Source organism: Agrilus planipennis, unplaced genomic scaffold (assembly GCF_000699045.2).
Source record: "Agrilus planipennis isolate EAB-ADULT unplaced genomic scaffold, Apla_2.0 scaffold82, whole genome shotgun sequence".
Lineage (NCBI taxonomy): Eukaryota > Metazoa > Arthropoda > Insecta > Coleoptera > Buprestidae > Agrilus > Agrilus planipennis.
The window spans coordinates 1,028,221-1,034,516 of NW_020442454.1; the positions used below are offsets into that span (position 1 = coordinate 1,028,221).

Genomic DNA, 6,296 nt, shown 5'->3' on the forward strand with positions numbered 1-6,296 from the left:
CGTGCTGTCAAACCTACACTAGCAAGGAGATCGGGCTGAAACTATAGCTACAAGCTATCCAAGGATGGTACTATAGAATGTCACCTCAAGGTAGGCCTAGTGGCGTCATCTCTTGGTTAGGCCGGAAACTTATCAATCCACCCTCGTATATGACGTAGGATTATTATCAAAAGCAGAATATTACAATCCAGTAAAATCTGAAACTAGTCGGTAATATTGTAGCAAGTGGCGCTGATTGACAAAAATCCGTAAATTTGTAATTTTACTAGTAAGATTGTAATATTCCGATTTTGATAATAATCCTGCGACATATATAAATATTAAAACATCTGCGAATTTCTGTAAAGACAAGTAAGAAAACTGTTGGTTAATAAATGGAGTATATTTTTAAACTGGTAATAATTAGATGAATACCTAGCGAATTGCATGGTATACTATATACTTTTCTTGATTTTTAACTTGCCTCAAAGAAATTCTTAATGAATTTTACTAGTTGAACGCGTCCAAATTTGGACGGTTAGGTAACGGCACTGAAGAATGGGCAGACCTGGCAACCCTGTCTGTCAGAATGAATACTCAGTATATTTTTTATGATCGAATTTTACCATTCACGTACGCCCAATACGTTAAACTTTGCGGTTTTTAATTAAAAACACCGGTTAAACGACATACTGAATGTTGAAGCTTCATTTTAATTCTAAAATGTCCTATCATCAGAGAAGATAGCTGCACCCATTTTCCATTGCAAACAAATCTATACTAATTACAGTCACTAATCGCTAATTTATCTTGAAGATGCCTTGCACAAGAAAGCAAAACGTAGGTTGTTAGTTTGATTGTGATAAATACAAACTTTTGGCCCCTATACTGGCTTAAGGTGTTCCAATATAATAGTGATAAACAGAACGAAAGACCAAAACAGTCTCAGTCATACTATTTGGTCTTGGTCTTGCTTTTTCGGTCTTGATCTTGCTCCAATACTTCTAGTTTCAGTCTTTCTCTTGGTTTTGCTCATTTAATGTGTTACATACGTTTTTTTAATAATCCTTCTAATCGACTTAAAGTATAACGGATTTATCCTTTAAGGTGGGACATCCGAGATGATTGCAAAAATGAAATCCGTGGGTAGGGTTTCAATGAGACGTTTTTCAATTCCATGACTAGTTTCTCCGCCAGGGGGCGTCAAAGTTAATCAATATTGATTTGGCTATTATGGCTAATTCTTCACCGATTTTGTTAATTAAGAAGTCGATTCCTACAGATTCTGTAATAATAATAATAAACCGGTTTTCAATATTGGTCAATTTTGATTAAATCGAAAAGCATCTCATTGAAATTTTGTAAACGGTTAATTTAGAAATTCGAAAAAGATTGTTAAAGGTGTACGTTTGGAGCACGGCGTTGTACGGGTGCGAAACATGGACAGTGGGGGCGGCGGAAAAGAAAAGGTTAGAAGCCTTCAAAATGTGGTGTTATAGGCGAATGATGAGGATAACGTGGGTAGAAAAGGTTGGAAATGAAGAGATATTGCAAAGAATATGAGAACAGAGGACTCTATGGAAGTCAATAAAAAATAGGCGAGATAGGCTGGTAGGACACCTTCTTAGCAATGAAGGTCTAGTTAGAGACATATTAGAGGAGTTAGGAGGGGTAGTGGAAGACCTAGGTTAGATTACTGTTCGCAGATAGTTAAGGATGTGGGATGTTCTAGTTTTAGGGTAATGCGTCGTTTAGCTCAGGATAGGAAAGAGTGGAGGTACGTGTCCAACCAGTCTTAGGACTGACAACCTTATGATGATGATGTCGTTCTTATTTATAATGTAGAGGGGTTTGCCGCTTTGTAGCTTTACCGGATCGCATTCAATATTGCTCTCACAAACGAATTTTTCTGTTTAAAAACATTGTAATTTTTTTCTACAATTTCAACCTCACTGAAAATCCGTTAATTAAGAGGAAACATTGATCGATTGATTGTTTAAATTAATTTCACGGAAAACATGTCTAAAAAACTAATCAAACGACCATCTACCCCTATCGCAAGAGAGTTGTTATTACGTTATTACGCATGTAGTACTTAAGAATCGGCCGAATTCACAATTTCCGCCATCATTCGCAATTAGCCACCATCAGACGTCAATCACTTTTGTTTTTTTTATGTAAAATAAATTATTATCAGATAATAAATTAAATAGAAACTAAAAGTGTAATTTATTGACATATGTGTTGGCTAATGCATTACGTTTTTGTATGTTACATTGTTGAATTCGCGCTTGTGTTTGTTTAGTAAATTATATGTTTCAGTGCAGGAACATTTGGTATTCCTTGTTTGTTAAAATTCAGTATGGCTGTGTATTACTAAACACTAAACTGGTTTTTTATGCCCAGGGAAGTTGTGGTTACGACTATAAAAAGTTCCAACTGGATAATGTCAGGAAAACAATAATAAATATGGGGTTTTATCGCCTCGTAACATGAACTAGACATTACACTTATGATTATATTACTAATGCAATAATTCTGAAGATATAGTCGTATTGGATAAAATACAAATAATCAACAGTGTTTATGTTGGTAACAATGACGCGGCATTTGCCAGCGCGAAAATTTAAAACGATTGTAAAATTTTATGTACTGTAATCATGAATGTGCTTTTGAATTTTTATTGATTAACGCCCGATGTATAAAGAAGGTGAAATCTCTTGGCATCTTACTTCAATGAGTAATGTCTATCAACATGAATCAAAAAATTAAATATAAATAAAATAAAAAAAAAGATAATCATATTTTGCATTTTTACTTTTAAATCCAACCGGAATTAGAAATGTGAAATGACAAATGACATTTGCCACAACAAAATGACGGATATGATAATATCTATATGTATTTAGTAAAAAATTTGCCATTAACGTGACAGTTAAGAATAGTAGAATTTCCAATGAAAACTTTCTTTAGATACCTTGCTTTTACGTATCTATACGTACAATATCATTGAAAGGGCCCCTGTATGAGTGGACGTGAATGGGCACACTGCCCTATCTAATAAAATAGAAGTATGTAAGCAACTGTGGGAAAAAGTTGTAAGTGATTCCACCTCCTCTATCCATCCTGAATTAACGCGAGAAAACGAGGCGAATATTTTTTAAACATCGTCAAGAAAACCTGCTAACCATCAAAAAAATTGTTGAAAAACATAAATAAATCTGACGAGCGGCTGCAGGTCGTCAACTGACGGAGAGTGAGAATCAAGCTTTTCTCGGCACTGTCGAATATACGGCGTCATTATCCGGTAAACGCCCGGATCCTTAAAAAAAGTAGTGGATCCAAATTGGTTACCCGGCTCATCTTTGGATGAAAACAGTAGTTAAATACAGTTGATATAGGTGACATAAACAGTGTAAATACTAAGTAATACAGGGTGATATAAATATAATGTGATATAAATAAGCGTTTGTGAATATAAACAAATGCGTTTACATTGTTATTATGTAAAATAATTTGTAATAATATGTTTGCATTATCTTTAACCTTTCCTTTTCTACTTTACCCAACTTCCTATTGCCATTCTACAGAATACATCAACTTCTATCTATCACTAAGCAAATTGTGGCTATTTAAAAGATAATTACTTACAAAGCAGCTACTTACTCAGATTTACGATAAGATTGTATATCAGTACGCATCCTCCAGGACACAATTTTTTGAAGTGAAACTTCTTTACGCACGGTAGGGTAAGTTCGTTTCATGCTATTTGCTATGTAACGAAATGATGCAACGGATGTCCCCCCTCTACTCGGCCACGTAGTCGAGTTCGTAGTGGATCACTGGCGCTTCAATGCAACGTTCGTTACAGGCAACTCCGGCATGTATAGTGTAGCCCTAACAAAATATATTAATGTATTTCTATGTGTTTGTGTATGTGTGCCTATACTCTATAGTCGAAACGACGCCACTGACGCCAATTCCCTAACCCTTATCCCGGTAATGTTCTTCAGTAGCGTGTTGTATAATTACATGTTGTATTTTTTGTACAATGCGTGTTTAATTTAATAGTTACTACAAAATTTGTAAAAATATGAAAAAATTCTGATATGCACGTGATATTCAAATTAGCTTTTGAGAAAATCTTTTCATACATAAAAGAACAGGTCAAGATATGTACTTTTGTATGATTTTCGTTTGGAGTAGGATTATGTACCAGAAGGTACATATCGATCTCTGCTTACGTTTTGAAAGGGCGGTTCGATATTATACTTACAGAATATAATAAATACATTGACATTATTCATTACAGTGAATATTATATTACAGTTTGTGGGTGTTAGATAAATGTTGGTTATATAATTATGCTTCGTAAGCGAGTGAATGAACGTTAAAAAGAAGATTTTCATTAGTAGATGAAATTGCCATGAGTTGAAATTATGGTCGACCTTTTACTTTCCTTTAGAAAGTTTCTTATAACCTAGAAGCAAAGAACTGTTTGCAAATGTGCTTTTTATTTTCAAACAGTAAATCGTTGTCCACTAAAAACCATACAATTCTGTACCTAATTCTTTTTAAAATGTTTCAAATTAAATAAATTTGATTTCTTAAAGATAAACGAAAAATTATATGTATTGGCTTATATCCCTCCACATGTTCATAAACTATTTGCTTAAAATGATCCAAAGAACGGTAAATTTCAAAGCTAAGATAAAATCATACGTTTACAAAAAAGGTTGTACCTACCTAGTTAGAATTACGTGAACTATGTCAATAAGCAGTGATGTATTTTAAAATTTAGCTTAAGCCAAAAATTTATTTTATTGATTAATGTATTGATTTTTATGGTAAAGGTTCAGTTTACATTCTTCTTTATTAAGGATTTTTGGAAGGTACAATCGGAGACACGAGTACATAAAATTAGAAATTCGTGATTAATTAGGTTTTGTAGCACATCATGAGGTAAATAAATACTATCTATACTAAAAAAAAGTATACGGTTTGAGAGAAAAGAAATAATGAATAATATGGAAAATTTTTAATTGACTTTTTGCAGTGAATATGCCTTAATTTCAACTTCGAAACAAAAAAAATATTTAGTTTCAATCTTTATTAATGATCAGCGTAAAACTTTTTAATACGTTTAAATGACAATTAAAACTTTAAAATTGCATTTATTTCAGACAATTATAAATATTATCATTATATTATCAAGTAAAAACGTGATTTTCAGCTAATTTTTCAGTTTTTCCTCGATAACCATTTAGTGAATTTGAATAACCTTACGCTAAAGTGATTGGTAGCTTTTTTTCTGTTATTAAAAATAAACTTAATCTGTTTGGTTAACGAATCTCCATAAAATGACGTGTAAAATTACAATTTATTAAAATTTCAATAACTTTTTAACGGTTTAGTGAATCGATTTGTAATTTTTACAGGAGTTTTAGAATTAAATGAGGAACGTTCTTCCAAATTTTTATTTGTCTCGTAGCATTTTGACATACCTCCCAAACATCCTTAATTGCTTTCAAGTGTTGTAATGCGTTCAACATCACAACATAGTAAATTCATACCATAATATGCTGCAAATAATCTTTAACGAAACAATTTACCGACTTTATCATCCTTCTACTGATGCTAAAAGAAGATTCAAAATTCGTTACATCGCGAGTACGAAGCCTCCGTATTGTTACGTGGGATGTTACAACTATATTATTGCTACATCGCCTACATCATTTCTCAATAATTATAAGTATTTCTCATTCTCATGATTTAATGTGAGACGCCCTTTTTATTAAGTGTTTTTGCTTTATATCGTGCAAGCTTTGTTTATAACTTTCCCAGTACTTGTTACAATGATCTATTTGCATTTCTATTATTCTAGTCCATTCCTGTTTTCAAAACACGACTCTTATTAGTTTCGAATGTTCAGATAACAAATAACAAAAAATCATTTGAACCAAAGTTGTATATGTATGCCACGGAAGGTTCGAATCGCTCGAATGTTGCAAGTTGCAATCATTGTCGTTTGCTGTTTGCTGAAGGGCCACGAGAAAAAAAAAACTTTTGGGTGTTTCATTCCCACCAGCCACTGGCTGGTGGGCGGGCAGTCCCTCCGGACTACGCCGGAAGGTAGAGCGGAAGGCCCTCTTCAGCCTGCTTTCAGGAATCGTGGGAATGGGTGGGTGGTGGTTCGGGTAAGAAAGTTGAGACGGACGGAATGAAGACAGAAGAGAGTGAAAGATTATCTGTGGAATATTACTGCCTCAGCATTTGCCTAAGTGATACAAGGAAACCACAGAAAAACTTGGACCAAG

General features: G+C 33.6%; 1 protein-coding gene across 1 annotated transcript in view; it reads left to right on the forward strand.

The window, feature by feature from the left end:
* Positions 1-6,296, forward strand: part of LOC108736556 (extracellular sulfatase SULF-1 homolog) — a 263,736-nt gene that overhangs the window by 37,029 nt on the left and 220,411 nt on the right. The gene's annotated exons all lie outside the window — the stretch shown is intronic.